The 18,797-nt window shown below is 41.6% G+C and overlaps 1 protein-coding gene across 2 annotated transcripts in view; it reads right to left on the bottom strand.

Moving 5' to 3' along the window:
• Nucleotides 1-18,738, bottom strand: part of SPATS2L (spermatogenesis associated serine rich 2 like) — an 82,916-nt gene extending 64,178 nt beyond the window's left edge. The window contains exon 1 of one of the 2 annotated variants that reach the window (XM_027678212.1): nucleotides 18,706-18,738. The gene's annotated coding sequence lies outside the window, so the exon portion shown is untranslated. Of the gene's footprint in view, nucleotides 1-18,181; nucleotides 18,253-18,705 lie in introns of those variants that run through there. The other variant, XM_027678214.1, reaches the window with a different exon arrangement.
• Nucleotides 18,739-18,797: the final 59 nt, after the last annotated feature.

Genomic DNA, 18,797 nt, shown 5'->3' with positions numbered 1-18,797 from the left:
TCAAGAATACTAACTCAGATGAAACAAAGGAAAACCCAAAGAGTGACACCAGCACTTTGTTCACAGTACAAGGCCTTTGCTGATTTGCATATAAATTTCAGAGGAACAGTCCCTAATGTTAAGGACACACAACCACACGGAAAGCTGAGAGCCTGTTTTCCTTCCTACACAGACAAGTGGAAATTGATTTTCCAATTTCATTAGCAAGGAGGAAGTAGTTAAATTCTGCATTCTCTTCCCCAGTTGCAAGGAGAAGGCAATCATGAACTGGTCAATGGTTTACCATGCATGTCAGACAGAAATTGCTCCTCTCTGGTTGCTATTGGGTTGCAGACTGGTATTTGTTTGCTTTGGAATAAGATCGTTTCAGCAGTCCCCCAGCTAACCCCTAAAAGTATATTGTGACATTTCTGAACATCCTGATTGCTGAAATCAGCCTCTACTGAGCCACTGTGACTGGATTGTCTGCTAATTTTTCCTTCTGTATTACAAAATACTCTCTGTAACAGACTAGAAGTCTGGGACTGCTGTCCTATTTAATCCATTTTATCCTTACAAAACTACATGTTTTGCCAAAGTGAATTTTAGACTGCTAAAGTCCTGTCAGCATCACAGGTTTTATTTTAAAGCATGGCAGAAAGCTCTTAATTGCTTCTGCATCCGAAACAGCCAGATGTTCCCTGAAGCACTTCACCTGGCAAAGGCTCTCACAACAAAGACTCTCACAGCTTAGGTCCCAAAGTCCATTGCAATTTAAACACATATTTCTGCATGGCTTGCTGAGTCACAGCTATGTTCAAAATCAGAGGAATGAATAGAGCAATTTAAAATGTGACGCTTCGATGAAGAAATACAAGTACTCACACATGTCAGTGTTAAAGAGCACTTCTGGGTGTTGGAATCTACACAACAGGCACAGATCCATGAGATGAATAGAGGGGTTGGAAACCTGGTGAGGAAAGCATACCCAATTCCTTGCATTTCAGCAGAATACCCTAACCAAGCACTCAGGAAGAGGTCTATGCTATGGCTTTACCAATAGTTTGTTCTTTGGTGCAAGCAAGGGCAAGACTTGGTAACTTATTTCCTTCAGAGAGACACGAGGAAGGGCTGAGGACTCATCCCTTTTCTCTAGTGAGCAAGTGAATTAAAACAGAGCAAGACAGCAACCTTCCTAATAGTTACTGCATTTCTTACACCAACATATGGACATTTAACTCCTTCTAGCACTGTCTATAGTCTGCAGGTGGTATTTTTAGGATTTAAACACAGCAAATCAGATCATGCACATTATTTTACTGAGGCACCCTAGTGATTCTGCTTTTTTTCCTGCATAATACACTGCCTGCTAAACCCCAGTTTTGATCTTCTTCAACCCAAGCTTTGGGAGAGAATCCTCTCCAATTTCACTGGAAGACTGAAATCTGAAAAAAAAAAAAAATCAAAATGGGAAGAGTTTTAAAACTTAAACATATATTTATTTTCCTCCCACTCATTGATTTCTTTTGACAATTTTTGTTCTTTTAAACTTCATAAAATATTGAAGAAAGTGACAGGTAATGTCAGAATCCCATTTCTTGATGTGGTCAAGAAATATGGTATGAAATTAGTCAAGTTAGAATTACAATTGTTGTCCTTTGAGTGCTATTATTAAAGACTATTTTAAAAGACAAAGGAACAAGAATAAAAAATTTAAATCCAAGGTTCTTGTTTTGCATCACCATAAAGCAACAAATAGCCAATACAATTGTATGCTATATGCAAAATTATAAAAACTGTCAAGTTTTATTGTGTGTTGTAAAGGTTTGTTCTACCACATCTATCATGTTTGACCAAATGAGATTTAATACCTTGAAAAAAAAAATTAATTCTAGGGGACATCTCTCCATAATTTGATAATTTTCCTAACTCACCATTTTGTCCTGTCTCAGTGTTCCATAGCATGTTTTCAAAGAAAAGATTATGCAGGAAATAATGACTCAAGGGAGGAGAAAGGAAATCAAGAGTAAAGGCATAACAGATAAAAGGAAACTTATTTCACTTATATATCATCACAGAAAATACTGTTGTTTCACGTCTACAAATGTTTCAGGTAATTTCCCACCATAATGAAAGGTCAATTCTTGAGGTGATTTTTATTTTCAAACAAAAAAGGACCCTGAAACAGGAAAGCATGCTGTCACTCAGCAGGCCATAGAATACAGACTCTAAAAAACAGTGGTCCATACTCCTTTGTACCAGAGCCATGGTCGATGAAGGATATGTGCATGGAGATGACATGAACCCCCCCTTGCAGAACCTTCAGCACATTGTCCCTCACTGCAGGGAATGAAGAGAAAAATGCAGAGCCTCAGATATCACATCACCAAACCACACATCCAGCAGAGCTCAGTGACAAACAACTACCCCAAATCTAACATGAGCCAAAAAACCCAGCAGGAATCAATGCTCATTGCAGCTCTAGAGCCCTGTAGAAGATACAAATAAACCAAGTACTTAAATTCCTCTCCATCTTGAACTCTGATCTATTCAACATTTCCCTAACCCTAGTATTAATGTGATATATGACACATACAAGCACTAGAACCAGGTACTACATTTAAATCTAGACCACAACAGCTATTCATTGTGACACAGGCCTTAATGAATCTACAGAGCAGAATCAAAGCATACCATGAGCTATATAACACTCTGGACAGGGGTCCTCATCTTATAAAAATTTTCTTTATTTTTCAGAAAAGTAAAACAAGCTCTTAGACCACTTTTCTCCTGATGCATAAATCTGACCCTAACCTTAACATAGGATTTCACAATACACTTATCGCACAGAAGAGCTCAAAAACCTAAAACGCTGCACTCTGCTAATTCCACTATAGACTTATGAGTCTCATAGATCCTAACAGCAAACATAATCTTCAATTCCTGTGTACATATCCTATACACAATGCAAAATACAGTGCTAAGTATAGCCAGTGACAAAGATCAGCACTGAAATTAACTGAAAGTAATTTGTCCCAGTCTGCTAAGAGTTGTTTGTTTAGCTTTGTTTTGGATTGGTTTATTGTTTATTTTTTTCAGAAAAAAATGAAACCTAGGTTTACAGGTGGAATCAGAGGCATGCCGAGCTGAGATGAATGCTGGTAACACAAGCATACAATGGACTATGGCTAACTTTCTTTCCAGGATATTTCTCTGGTGAGGCCACTGATGGAACATTTAGGTGAGAAGGAAGTCAATAGAAGGCAGGGAATCTTCTACTGAATGTTGATATGACCTAGTGCAAAGACTATTTGGCATTTGCGGGTATGCACACATAAAAAAGTGAGATTTTGTTGACAGTTTTGGCACTGGGGGTTTTTTGGCCCTTTTAGGGGTTTTGATTTTGGCCCAACTAATGAGTCACGTTTCCCTAATGGCCAGTGCAGTTATTTAGCACATGGAAAGCAAACCTCCTGGTCTTTGACAGTTAAGTCTCAGCCTTATACCCAACACAGACTGTAAGCTCTGATGCAGTCATCACAAATAAGACTCCTTGTCTGTCACTGCTACACTTCAACACAGTTATAAGATCCTGTTTTGCATCTCAGTATTCAGTCCATTAATAACAACCCTGCCTGCCTTTACGACTAACCCACGATGCTCCATCTTGCACACTACAGTTTCCAGCTCCGGGCAGGGAACGCAGTGTTAAGCACACTCAGCAGGATCCAGCCTTCAGAGGACAATTCATATCGACATTCACAACGTGCGTTTCTTACTACAACAAAAGATGCATATGGTTGTAAAGCAGCTTAAGCTCTCTGACTAAAACCATCCTCATTTGATATTTGCCAGAGATTGTACAGCAAAAGAATCTGTTGACTTCAGGATTGGGAAATAACCAAATAAAAACTTCAGGATTAGACCAGCTCTTATCCTATGCCAGATTTCTGTCCAGTGGCACAAGCCAGATAATAATACCACAGTATGGCAAAGGAGAGGATTCATGTTCAACACTGGCCCAGAAAGGAAGGAAACCTGCAAATGCTGTGTTGTCCTGTCAAGGGGAAAAATTGCTCTTGAAGGCCCTCATAGCATGGAACCAGACATACAACCGGCATTCTTTCCGTTTCAGCCAGCATGACACAGCGTGATCTAAAACACAAACCAGCTCTGGTGTTTACTATGATCTATACATCTTAAAGGACTTAAATATCCAGTTCTTCTAGTCTTTGAAGCTCTTCCTTCTTGTATGGAAACTCTGATGTGAGCTAGAGCATCAGGATGGGCTCAGAAGCTTTATAGATACATTTTTTAAAACAAGCCCACATGCAGAGCCTGTAAGCACCTTTATTCTCCTAACAGTGATCTCTCCTTATTTCAGTTTGTTACTCCTCCTAATGTAACATCAGTCAACAACTTATTCTCAAAGTATTAATGGTCTAACCCAATTCTTCCTGACAGAACTGGAGCTGGAATAGATCCGTAACACAGACATATGTGAGCCAGATGACACTGGAAATTCCACACCACCCAGTACGACACCTAGTATCTCACCAGATGAGAAATCTCTCTTAGAAGTCCATTGTCATTGGACCCACTGGAAGCCCAAAATGGCTAGAGGACCTAATTGTTGCCCCATTAAAGCATCAGTTCTCAGACAATGAGCATAGGGCAATGCTTAGAAGTTCTACTTCCTACAAGAATTGCTGTCTGCCTCCTATATGTACCATACTTCCGATAGATGAGGATAGCTTTTTCCACAGCTGGGAATGTTTTACTTGGATACGTTTATTTTTCCTCAATCTCTGTCTGACTCACAGATATCTCCACTTATTTTAGTTTTCTCCACTATCAGAAACAGTAAGAGGGTTTCTGTAACCAGCTCCAGATCGACTATTTATGACCCTAGAATATTTACAGAAAGCTCTCTGCACCAAGAAATCCATCCACAAGTTCCTAGAAAAGCCTTGTTTTGGGAATAAACTTCATGAAAAGAGAATCATACTCATTTGTAACACAGCAATATGACTGTCTTAGTTATCTATTTCAGCCTGAAAGTGAACAAATTGATACTTTCCATTTTGCAGAACTCTCCAGTGGAGCAGGCAGAACAACAGAATAGCTACCCAGGCACATATGCTCTACTTGGTTCTCAGAGCGTCTGTATAGTTTGTCAAGATCAGCTAATTGGAATTAAGAAGAGAATTTTCCTGAAACACATGAGCCCATATGTCAAAATTATTTCCTTAAAGGCAGGAGAGGACTTCTGAAGCCACATTTGGAAATATTCAAAAAATGACACGACATCTTCAGCCAAATGATTATGACAGTTCTTCATTATTATTACTGAAGAAAATACTCCCCAACACATTCCAAGCTAATCTGTGCACCCTCTTCCCTGCCCTGAACTGAGGACGCACATAAAGTATGGCTGAAAATGCAGTATCCCATCTGGAGTTAGCAAGACTGCCCGACAACACAAGCTATTATTTGTCAAGATTCCAGTTTCTGAATTTAATGAATTTGTACAGAATCCTAGAAATAGTCCAATATACTGAAAAAACATATTTAATACGGAAAGCCTTTGGGAGTAGCCAAATGGAATACTTGAGGAAAAAAATTATCATTAAAGAAGCTGTAGAGGATTTACAATTCTGTTTTGTTTGGATCTGTACAGTAGCCTGGCCCATAAATAGAAGCCAGGGGTTTTTTTTTACATTTACTTTGCTTTCTTTATTTGAGAGTTGTGGGAATGATGGTAACCAAGCAACATCACAAAGCTGGAAAGCTCTGGTTAAGACAATTGCTGATACCCTGATCAGCCAGGATGTGTTCAGTGCCTAGAAGAGCTACAGGATCTCCATTTTTTACACTTCACGGGCCACAAGACCCTAAAAAGAATGAGGAAAAGATTCTGTATGATCTGTGGACTCTTCGTGCCTCTGTGTGCAAACTGCCTCCCTCCGAATTGAGTTCTGCTACCACTTGGAGCCACCCTGAATTTTACTTGCCACTTTTGCACACTGGAAGGTCAATCTGTCAGGAGAGCTTCCTCTGGCTGAGGCTTGGGAACTCAAAAACACTGTGTCTCAGACAATGTGTTAACAAATTAAAAATAACCTCCACAGATTCATTAGAATATTCACTGTGGACTCATGTAAATTTGAGTATGTTCATTTATACAGAATATAGCCTTATAATTAATGCTAAAAGTTGATGATAAAAAGTGTAACCAAGTTGAAAAAAAAAATCCACTATGTTATTTTCTGGTCAGAAACCTACCCTCCATTTCATCTCTAGCACATCAGAACAATTAAGCATTTTATAGCTTCTATAACGAACTACAGCCGAAACACCTTATTTTCAATTGCTGACTGCAATCAGCACTATTTTCCAACTGGCACATCCTCCAGGTAATCTGTCTTCAGCCTCGCAACAGCAGGACAGAAGCTTCTGAAGGAAGTAGTACTTCATATTTTGCACACTTAAGCAAAATCAGTTGTGCCCTCACTCTGTCAAACAGTTTTTATTCAGTACTTTATAAAGCAATTTAACTGCTCCAAAACAGACATTTTCTTAATAGAAAAGCCACTGTATGTATTTTTGTATATACATTTCAAGACATAATCATAGTCTCGAAAGAGAAGTATGCAAATGATGCTTTTTTAAAAGTTAAAATTATTTGCTTATCTAAATAAGCAGAGGCAGAGAAAGTATGTCTGAGTGCATATGCTTTTAACAGATGAGGGCTTATTTTAGGAAACAAAGGTGTCTATTGAGCACAGCCAATGTGTGGTGGACAGTGCATCAAGGCTGTGGATACCGAGTTTACACTGCAATTAACAGCACCTTAGTCTCACAGGTAGGGCAGGGAGGTCAGTACCAAAAGCAACACAACTCAGCTATAGCAGATTTGAGCTTAACACACACAATATGCAGGTATTGAGAGTCCACAGGATGCATTAAAAAGCTCAATCCAGTAGAACAGGTTTCCAACTTTTCCTCATACTGATATCCACCTGATACTGGGTTTATTGTGCATTACCAGATATCAAAGACTACAGTAAATAAGAATTAAAATCACCAAAAAGCCCCAACTAGAGACCACATCTAAAGATGTCCCCTCCAAGTTACACTAGGACACAGAGACAAGGGAGCTTCAGGGATCATGGTCTACTAACACCCTTCCTTTGCTTCTGAAAAAACATCACACCATGAATGTGAAAAGTAGAGCTGTGTGCCAACACTACATCATGTCATAAAGACAGTGTTAAGTCTGCCTTTATAACAACATAAGTAGATCTGAAGTTCAAAGAAGAGAGCACCTCCTGTGAATCCCTACCAGAAACTAGCCCAGCAGAGGGATGTACACCCTGCATCACCCACTGGAACAGGTCCTACTGCACTGCATCTTGCTCAGAAAGAAACCACTATACCCAGGGTCCAGCATATGTTATATGGTCTGATTCCACTTCACTCCATCGCAGTTGGTCTGATGTGTGGACAGGAAGAGGATTGAGAACTCCCAGTCAGCTATCATCTACGCAATTTCACACTCTGCTCTCCTCCGTGGCACTCCTACAAGAGCTGAACGCAACCACAAAGCATGTTTGTACTGCACAGAGATTAGACATACTCCTTCTCATATAAAACTCCAATTCTTATTTCTCTCCATTTAGAATGGGGAAATACTCTCTTTTCTTGTGCATTCAGATTCTAAGAATGGGATCATAATGAACAAAAATGAAGAATAAAATCAATTTCCAAATGTAAATATAATTCTAGCCTCTTTTGAAGTTTTAATAGAAAGGAGGAGCACAATTACCCAGGGGATCTTGGTCAGACTCTGTCATGAGTGTAAATGAGATCTCATTCCCATGTGATATTTCACATCACAAAGGAAAGCACAGAGCTCTCACAGCCCTGAGACAGAAGGTTCCACGAAACAGTAATTTGTACGTCAAAGCAGCTTTTTCATGGGAATGACATACAAATAACAAAATAACACCCAAAGTTTTTAAGTAAACTTCTCACGTTGGAACTTACTGTTTCTCTGATGACTTAAAATATTTTTGCCTAGGCTTCAGCTGAAATGCTTGAGTCAGTCTTTTAGTTACAAAGGAATCTAGCTAAAATAAAGCAAAAATACAGTGTGGTTTTCCATTCTGCTAGTAAGTTTGGATAAAAGTGCTGGTGCAAACCTGGAATGCCTTCAGTGAACTCAGATACATCCCATGTTAGAGGAAATCAGTTTGCCTCAGTTTATTGGCATAGCATCTTCTATATGGACCATTTATTCTGAATTCACGTCTACATTTACTTTCCTAGGAACAAACATGCATTTACTGCTGCCACTGAGCCTCAGCAGCTGACTTATGAACTTGGTATCTCTGCTCCAAGTGCCTTTGAGATCCAAGAGTAAAGTTTATTCCAGTAATATCCGCTCACCCACAAGACAGAGTCTGCATATTTTATGGTACACTAAAAAAAGTAACATCACATTTATTTAATGACAGAAAGTGGCATGGAAAACATTACATGCATGCAATGTGGCCAAGCTACCATCTCTAGCCCAACCTTTGCTTTCCGAACCATCAGCCTTCTGTTTGTTTTAGCTTTGCAAACTCATAGTACATTGATGTTGTTTATTTCCCCATTTTATTTCCTAAGATATTTGCTGCTTAGGTAGAAGAGGGAAGTGGCATACAAGAGCTACAACCTATCTTTCTTGTTCCCAAGGCCTCCTGGCTTTCACAGATGGACCTCTGCTCATATCACCCATAACTTTAGTCTCCAGTATGAACTGAAGTTTTCACATGTAAGCAAACACCTTAACATCCATACCTACAGATTTCAAACACTCACACTGTCTGACCACATCATATTCACCTTGATCACAAATGCGTTAAAATTTAGATTATCTCAGCCGCCTTGGTACACAAGTACCTTTCTTCTAGTGAATTATCTAAGTCAATGAACTTCAGAAGCCAGAGAAGCAATTCCTGGTGTATGTTCAGGACTACAACACATTGTGACCATTAAATGCAGAATTACCAAATTACAAAATAAGACTGAAATGATTATATCTTTTCATGGAATCACAGAATGGGTAAAGTTAGAAGGGACCACAGTGGGTCATCTGGTCCAACCTCTCTGCTCAAGCAGGGTCATCCCAAAGCACATGGCACAGGATTGCATCTAGACAGTTTATGAATATCTCCAGTGAGAGAGATTCTACAACCTCACTGGGAGATCTGCTCTAGTGCGTGGTCACTGCACAGTAAAGTAGTTCTTCCTCATATTCAGGTGGAACTTCCTGTGGCTATACTGTTGGTTTTATTTGGGTTTCTTTTGGGTGGGAGTGTTAAACTTTAATCCATGAATAGGCACCTTTCTACATTTGTATTAACACAGACAGTTAATAATTTATGGCCTTTCTCTTAAGAGTCCATCTGCTGTATTTTCCATTTCAATTAAGAGCAGATTACTTCCCAAAGCTCTTTCTGTGGTCAGTACTGCAAACTGAAAACATCCAAAAATGTAGTGCATAAGAGTCCTTGAGGTGCCTCCCAGAAAAAATCCTAAATGAGCAAAAGACAAAGCCTTTTAGGGAGTCTGGTACCAAATTTGTTTAAAGACAAAATCCAACAAAACCAGCACACTCAGCAGCAGCCCTCCCAGCAGCCAGCTGGCACCAGTTCCAGCAGTTCCCCATGCCAGCCATAAGGCCTGCAGCAGGAATGCAGCTCGGCAAGAGCCCCACTCCTATACAGGTGGTGAAGGACCCTCACCACACTCCTGCCTTACAGACCAGCGTTTTGAAACGCGTTGTCCTTGCCCAGGTCTTTTGGCACCGCAGAAAAACAGCCCTTTGCTATCACTCTGTTTGACTATTTCCCTCTCTCAAAGCACTTCTGAAGACCTGGGCTCTGACTTCACATGCAGCTCAAAGAGGGTGCAGAGCCTGGTAGGCCAAGTTCAGCCCAGAATGAGCACATACCAGGAGAGAAAATGTCTGGGTTTTGCCATCAGTAACAACAAACCTGAGATTTTTCTTTTTTAATTCACAGAAAAGGAATCTTTAGTACTAGGCTAAGCAGCTCTCCAAACTGAAGAAGATATTATTTACATAAAATAGCGAACAGTAGTTTAAAATCGTGCTTTTCAGTTTAATTAATGACTGAATTTGCATTGCTTCATTCTTTTAATATGATGCAACAATGGTAATGACTAACCTTTTTGCAGCTTAACAGACCTTGCAACTACAAGATGATCCCTCTTCCATTTAAAAAGTCCCTTGTTACAGCTTAAGAAACCAGGTTTTGCTCTTTGGCAATTCTCATTGAAATGCTTTGGAAGGTACCATCATTCACCTACAGGTTGATTTTCAGAGGACCTGACTGTACACAATTCCAGTTAAAAAGTCCTGCACTCAACATCTCTGAAAGTCCCAACACCAGGAAAGCAATTAAAAATTTCCAGCCTCTCCCCATCTATAGGGTAACGTGCAAAATAATCAGGGTTGGATACAGTGTAACTTAAGAGAAGGGAATCAGGTGTTAAAATGCTAACCCTAATGTGAACCCTAACCCCAACCTCATCCTAATAGCAAAGAAAAAGAAAACCCATCATTCTTTGCCAAGAGATCACAGAACCACAAGATGAGTCAGATTGGAAGGGATCACAGTGGGTCATCTGGTCCAAACTCCCTGCTCAAGCAGAGTCATCCCAGAGCACATTGCATAGATTAGGTCCATAGATGGTTCTGGAATATCTCCAGTGAGGGAGATTCCACACCCTCTCTGGGCAATCTGTTCCAGCGCGCAGTTACTGTATGGTAAAGAAGTTCTTCCTCATGTTCAAGTGGAACTTCCTGTGCATCAGTTTCTGCCCATTGCCTCTTGTCCTCGGCACCACCAAGCAGAGCCTGGAACCATCCTCTTGGCATCCCTTTTTAGATATTTATGAACGAGATCCCCTCTCGGTCATCTCTTCAGTGCAATCCTCATTGTACTCATGGCAGTGCAATGCATGAATTTACACACATGACCATCTGTTGCCAGATTATGCAACAGCAGAGTGACTTTCAGACCACCAAATCGTGGAATCATAGAATGGTTTGGGTTGGAAGGGACATTAAAGATCACTTAGTTCCAACCCCCCGGCTGTGGGCAGGAATGCCAACCACTAGATCAGGTTGCCCAGAGCCCTATCCAATCTGGCCTCCAGGGGCAGGGTATCCACATCCAAACATCCTTGTTCAGATCTTCCTTGGTTTCGTAGGCTTACTCTCTTCACTACAAAATGAAATGCAACCCTTCACATTATGGAGTATCCCTCATCCCAAAACACCCTGTGGACTCCGAACCCTCTCACAGGACAGCCGGACGCTTCAGGCCTGAGCACTGCATGGAGCGAAAGGCAGCACGCTGCTGCAGCCTGCTCCACAGCTGTCTCTCATGCCATAATCCTGGCTAAGGACATAGAACCAAACTCCTACTCACATCAAAGTGCTGCAAAACTGCCAATACATGTAGAGCTCTGACAGGACCTTAGTTTGAAATATCCCTTCCCTAGAAACTAAGCTGCAGAGCACCTAGACTGCACATATTTCAGACATGTGAAGGGTTTGTGTCTTTCATGACAGGAAAAATATGTGAGGCTACAGGCCATGCTGTGATGCAGACACAATAGTACACAATTAGAACCATCTCGTATCAAAAAAACCCAATGAATTTAATTTTAAAACTAACAAAAAAGGAGAAGTTAACATAAATATTTAAAAGATCATAAGGAAAGATATTGATTTTACACCAGTATTACAAAAGTGCAACTCCACCGATGTTGAAGATTTTCTGTCTTCAGTGCGTGCCAGAAAAATGACGACATTTTCCATAGTCTCCTTTCACACAAAGATAAACACTAAAGAATCACAGTTCTGATGGAAAGCTGATTGTCTGCTCTGCTCAAGGCTTCTCCAACACATCACTGTTTGGATATTTATTTTACTTCTTTTAGGATAAAATAATAATTACTACATTAAAAAAATTACATTATCGCAATCAACTCTATGCCGACCATGTTCTCTTGCCTTCTGCAAAAACTTCTAATCCACCAGCAATTTGGTAGATAATCAGCTTATGTAGACTAACAAGGCCCACGAGCACAAATATCTAAGACAGGTATATGGTTTTAGTAACAGATAACAAAGGGAAAGCTGTTTTTATTGAGTGACAAGGAAGCAATGATAATGGGCCAAACTCTGTATTTGTGGATTTCAGTGAGTATAAGCCCTAAGAGAATCTGGCTCTAAATTAGTAACATATTAAATGCTGCAAGCACACAATTTCCAACAGATCCTTAACCAAAAGGCCAAACCTGAGAAAAACCTCATCAGAGCTAGGTAAGCCCTGATCTTGTATTACTACCGCACAGAAAAGATACTCCCTGTTATTCTACCCTTTCACTCACCTCATGAGCTTCCATTCCCACTTGAGTGACTAAACAGATACAATCAGACTGGTTCTGATTGCCAGACCTCCTTCTGGGCCCTGGGATCTTCCCCAATTTTCCTCCCCACCAGGGCTCCTTCCAACCACCATGTTCTGCTCTCTTCACTACTACAAGCCTCCAGGCACTCTTTTTACACAGCAGCTGCTCTAGTTCACCTGTATTTTCCTCATACTGCAGACTTTTCCCAGGCACCTCTTGTCCTACCTGTGCTAGAACTCTGCATCTGATAGTAGACCTGATCTTTTGACTCCTTTTTCCTGTTCTTTCCTGACACTTCAGACCTGGCTGCCTCTCGCCTGGCCAGATGAATCATCTAGTCCTTTCTGGCTTCCACTTGTTTGTATACAATGTAATTTGGTTACTGTGGAGGAAGAAACTCTCAAGGATTTTAAGGAGAAGTAGGTTTCTCTCTTTAATCCTAATAACAAAGTGAGTGCACTAGATGGGAAACCTCAGTAGCTGTGGGAACAGACGGCAAAGCTTATCTCCACCTGAGTGCTGTGCAAGCAGTCTATCTCCACATCACCCCTCACTCCAACATATCCAGCACATGGAGCACAAGCTCCAATTCTAACACCAAAGCATAACTTCACGTCAGCACCTTAACAAACCAGCCAACTCAAAATTTCTAGCCAGAACTAAGTTATTACTGGAAAACAGAAACACAGAAAAGGCAACATTTCATTCAGACCAAGTCCAAAAGACCACTAAATCAAATTCTACACAAGCTAATGTTCCTGCACAAGATAGTTATTGCTTCCATTAACACATAAAGGAGAAGTCCCATTGTGATGACATTTTGGGACTCGTAGGTTTTTTTCACTACTAGCATAAACCAGAGCTCTGAATACATTCCCATTGAGAAGTACCACCACACCCAAGCTGCATGTGCAGTGCTTTTATTGCATTTAATTTTACACAGAGAACCATACACGGCACTGTAATTTAAATACTAAAAGTGGATAGCTTAAGTGTAGTACAGAAGGGGAAGCCATAAACTGGATGTGCATGGGACAATACATACTGAAAGCTGGTTTTATATATTACTAAGTCATTCAGTCTGAAAAGACCATTTGAGTACATGCTTGTAGACTCATCCAGAGTCCAAATACTCTTTCCTGGCAGTTGTACCTAACCCAATCAGAAAGCCTCAAGTCCTGATCTGCCACCATGCACTAGCCTTTAGCAGTGAGGAAAGCCAGGTGTCATGGACAGCACTCAAGCAGACACTTCAGTGCTGAACCTTCAGGGCAAGTACTGTACAGGTTTCTAAAAAAAAAAAAAAAAAAAAAAAAAAATCAGCCAGGATCCCGAGGAGCTACCACCACTCAGAGATGTCTCATAGCACAAACAATATCTTTTGGTGCTGTTCCAGGTAAGACTCAGTCAAACACCACAAATTCTTGCTCAGATTTTACGTAAAGCTGGGACAACAAACACCAGTCTACCTCTCCCGAACACAAGGTGTTTATTTTGAAATGCTGCCAGGCAGGTTGGCCTTACCAGCACAGAAAGATAACTCCTTGAGACTGCGCTGTCAATACACCAGTGGTAGCTGCTCCTTGAATGCTAACTCAAAACACACCCACAACTTTCGAGGATAGTCACCTCCCAAGAAATCATACTGACAATTCACTTGGCTATGCACAGCATGAACAGATAACATTGCTCAACGCCACTCAGGACATAAAACAACATCAGCCCTCTTAGAAGCACAGTTCATGGAAACACCAGGCTTAAGTTACCACTTAAAAAAAAGAAAAAGAAATAGAACAGACCTTCAAAGAAAATCAAATAAAACTGTACCAGTTCACACAGGCTGTTCCCAGCCCTGAGCAGCAGCACACCGGTATTCACAAACAGGTGAGGCTTCTCCGCCATTTGAACTCTCACCTTTCCAACACTTGGGAGATAGACTCGTCGGTAATTTAAACACTGGACACAGTACACAGCCATAGGCATTTTTTTTCAGTCAGCAAACCACTAGAGAGAGTACTGAAAGGCCTATTATGAAGGCCAATCACTATCCTTTTCTTGAATGACCACATGAAAATCAGTGACTGTTCCACAATAGATTGAAAGGGCCTTTTGTCTGAAGGAAAGGACAAGGAGTCACAAAGTATTGCAGATTCATTTGTAATTCTTGGGTTTTGAAGAAACTGCATAACTTCAGTTAAAAGCAGACCAAGAAAAGAACAAGCTTTGAAAATGTTATGCCACAATCCTTTCCTACTATGTACATGCAGAGCATATTTTTAGATTAGTCTCTTTTGTATTACAAAAAGATGGGCAGCCATTCTGTATTATTGTTGTTTTACAAGAAAAGTTTAAAACACATGCAGAGTTTTGACTTTATTCCCAAACCCTAATTAGGGTCTGCAGCACTATTTGCCTTGTGTAAACAGAAAATCATCAGGAGCTTTTTTGGTACAACATCTAGTAGAAGTATAATTGTACTGGGATAATAATTAAAAGCATTGTCACTGTTGCTTAATATTCAGTTTAGTAATTGAGCAAATTTGGCATTACCCATAAAGCATAGGATGGTCTATTGAAGAAAAAGACTTTTTTTTTTATATTGAGAAACAAGCATTAGACTCTAATCTTGAAGTCTGTTTCTGAAGTCCCTCACAAAAAGGGGTCAATTACCGCTGACAACTTCCCAGAAGTAAGAAATGTTTTACTTCTCCACCCACCCCAATCACACTTCAGTTCTCAGATTTTACACGCAAAAATACACACACATTCAAAATGGGATTTACACACATGATTTCATTACAGCGTTTCTAAACAAGCTTCACATGGACAAACTTTCAGCAGGAATGACAGTAGAAGCTAATAAACTAAACCAGATTTCTTTTACCCCATACTCAGAACTAGGGAATTACTGTACTTCCATTCAGAAACAAGAGTCACAGCTGTCACACTTGCCCTCTTCACCCATATGTTCCACCCATGTACTGTGAAGCTAAACAATCAAAAAATGTCAGTTTTCACTTCCCAGCTTCTTTCCACATCTCAAAATTTATATTCCTTGCGCTCCCACTAATGGCACCTGAAACCAAAATTTTGCACACACTGTCGGTCAAGGTGCCAGTTGGATTTAGCTCTTCTGACTCCCTATCAAATTACATCAGGCAAGGAGCTGGTCCTTGGCATGTTACCAGACTGCAGTACCGGTGCCAAAATCTTTGCTGCAGGAAGCAGCCATGATGCCACTTCCAGATATACATCGGAAGTAGAAGTCCTGCCACGATAAATATACCCATAAGGTAACTACACACCCCATCATCTCATGGTCTCCAAAACAAGAGCTTACAGTTCTCAAGGCTGTAAAGAGAATCTTGCAAATGCAAAGTAGAGGCAAAATAATGCTACGCCATCTTCTTGAAGCCCAAGGTGCTCATAAACCCCCAGGGCATAGAGGTGTGAAGTACAAAACCCCCTGCTAGTCTCAGTGAAGTTCAGGGCCAAATTCTTTGATATAATAATGATATGGACCATTGCTTTCAAACAACTATTAGCAGAGGAAGGTGTCCAGTCTAAAATAAAGGTACTTTGCTACTGAAGTTAACTATTTCACTACTGTTTGTTTTCAGGAAATCTCTGAGAAAGCTAGTGAAGCATCTGAGGAGGGAAGGTGGGAGGAAGAAAAGAGAAATTGAAGGATTGGAACAGTGTAGAAAAACATGGAGGAGACAGCAGCATCAGCTATAGGTATGGAGTTGTATTTCCCTGGAGTACATAGACAATAAAATCCTTAATATTAGCTACAAGTCAACTACAATTAACAGTTAACTGTAAATTATTTTTCTTCCCTAGATCTTTGTGCAAAGTCTCACCGCCCTTGGGCCTTCTTCTCCAAGTCATTACACAGCTTTACTTTTATCCTCCAGTGCACAGTGCAAAGTGGAGTTTGACCTCTCCTATAGATTTGTAAAGTGCCACACCAGACTGTTTTGAGAAAATGACTGAGGTGGGGTTCTTTTGTATTCTGCATGACTAACATTGCTTATAACAGTGTCTAAAGACCTCTAAGACTCGGCATCCGAAAATGTGCCAGGAAACACAGTCCCTAGAATGACAACAGAGGCCACATGTGTGGGTGAAAAGGAACACAAATATACCAGTCAGGGGGAATTAATACCAAATACAGGTTGCCTACAACTGCTGATAGGCATAGCTTTGGTACTTCCACGATTGATAGAGAAAAACTCAAAGAAAATATAAAACACAACGTAGACCACTGGAATATTTTTGTGCTTTCTCTTTAAAATAGAGTTCCAGACATGTATTTCCTTGAAATTTGGGCAACAGCAGGAAGGTGTCCTGACATAGCCTCATTTCCGTTTTTTTGAGCCAGAAGGACTAGATAAGAATAACTGATCTAAATTCAGAACCAAACCTCTCTCAACACGGAAAGATGCTTGTGTTTGATTTTTAGGTTCATTGCTACATGCCAGACAAAACAATAATTCTCAAGCACAGGTTTCTTCTCAGGCATTTGCCTGGGCATAAGGACTGTGGAAAAAGACCTTCCACTTTAAGAATAACCCTGAGAACATTTTGAAGGGTACTTAATTTAATTCATCTTAATCATAACACTTTCTTACACAGTAAATTTTCCAGAGTTGTGACCTTACCTCCTTGCATGGTTATACAGCACCTGACAGAGTACAAGCCTTATCTTGATTAGTGTCTCATTACATTTAACAGATCCTGCTGTTCTCATAAAGGACCAAACTCCTTCCACTCCCATAACACAATTAGTGGGAGAACACTCACAGCCTAGCAGCAGCGTTCAGCTCCAGCAGTTTGTGATGGCGCCTCACAAAATTCATCAACCTGTTCTGACCTGGAAATCATTCTGCACTTGCACGGTTTGACTGCATTCACAGAAACAATTGTGGCAAGGGCACAGTGTCCTGCTCACGGCAGCTTGAGGACTCTAGCTAGTGGCATTCAACAGGTTACCATTCAGGGTTTCTTTCATGGCCAGTGCAAACTACATTCCTAGTTAACCTGACATTCTGCATGCAGCAGTCTTTTCCACTTTCTGTGTAGAAAGTTTTTAGTTTACCTTCCTGAATCATCACGTTTTGGAAAATACTTTATGATTACATTAGGAGCTCAAAGAAACAGAAGAAAGATGTTTTACGCATACACTGGTAATTCAAATTTAAAAGTTAACAGAAAAGAATTGCCACAGAAGATCATTAGTTGCCTTGAAGCACATTTTCAAGCTGAAATCAACCAAATCAATCCAGTGGAATGTGACCTGGAATGAAACAGATGGATTTTCTGTGGTGCCTCTTAGCTCTCCTAAAGAAAACAAATCTGGTAGTACAAGTGATTCACAGCTCAGAATGATGAGGCTGAGGGTGGGGAAGAAGCTTACACTATTAATTTACAGCTCAACAAAGAAGGCATTGCATTCTGATAGAGAACAAAATACTGCCAGCTGCCACTGCTTATCAAAGAATTCCATACCTAATGATTAATATTTTATGCACAGTAAAAAAGACAATGGAGATTAAAAAAACCCTAAACAAAACCAAACACAAAAGCAACGACAAAACCCCCTATCACCTTGTCTGTCTTTTACCTTGGCGCAGATAAAAACCACCCCAACAAACCAGAACACTCAAAAAGGTGGATTTGTGCAGAAAGACGAGCCGGGGTCTACCTTGAGGAGTGCCGGCGCTCGTAGTAGCGTTCCCACAGCCCGTGCGAGAGCTCAGGGCGGCTTTTCAGGAACGACCGTGCCGCTGGCTGAGCGCGTCTGGCCGCGAAGGCGGCCGGGCACGGGCGGCTGCGCTCGGCGACACCCGCCTCCCCGGGCGCGCAGTTAATCATTTATGGCCAAAGGTGCTACGGAACAGCCTTGGACAGCCCAGCCCCGCTCCGGTTCCGGCGGAGCGGCGGTGGAGGGCGAGCGGCTCTCGGGCGCTGGCGGAGCCGCTCCAGGCGCACGCCGGGCGGGGTCCAGGAGCCGGGGCCGGCCCGGCTGCGGTCCCCGCGCCGCCAGGAGGGGCCCGCCCGCCTCCGCGGCTCGGCGCCGGGACCCGAGGCGATGGAGCGGCGGGTGGGGTGCCGCGGCACCACGGCAGCCGCACCCCTCCCTCCCTGCCCGGCACCCCTCGGCACGGAGCTCCCGGCGGGCTCCGCGCAGGTGCCGCGGAGGGGAGGGCAGGCGAGGGCAGCGCTTACCTGGTGCGGCCGCGGCGGAGGCCAAGCAGGGGCTGAGGGGCGGCTGCGGACCCGCGGCCGTGGCACCGCCGCCCTCCCGCGGGACACGCCCT

Source organism: Neopelma chrysocephalum, unplaced genomic scaffold (genome assembly GCF_003984885.1).
Source record: "Neopelma chrysocephalum unplaced genomic scaffold, ASM398488v2 Primary Assembly neopelma1_44, whole genome shotgun sequence".
In the NCBI taxonomy this organism is placed as follows: Eukaryota; Metazoa; Chordata; class Aves; order Passeriformes; family Pipridae; genus Neopelma; species Neopelma chrysocephalum.
The sequence above is the reverse complement of the archived record's forward strand: the minus strand, read 5'-3'. Positions and strand labels throughout refer to the sequence as shown.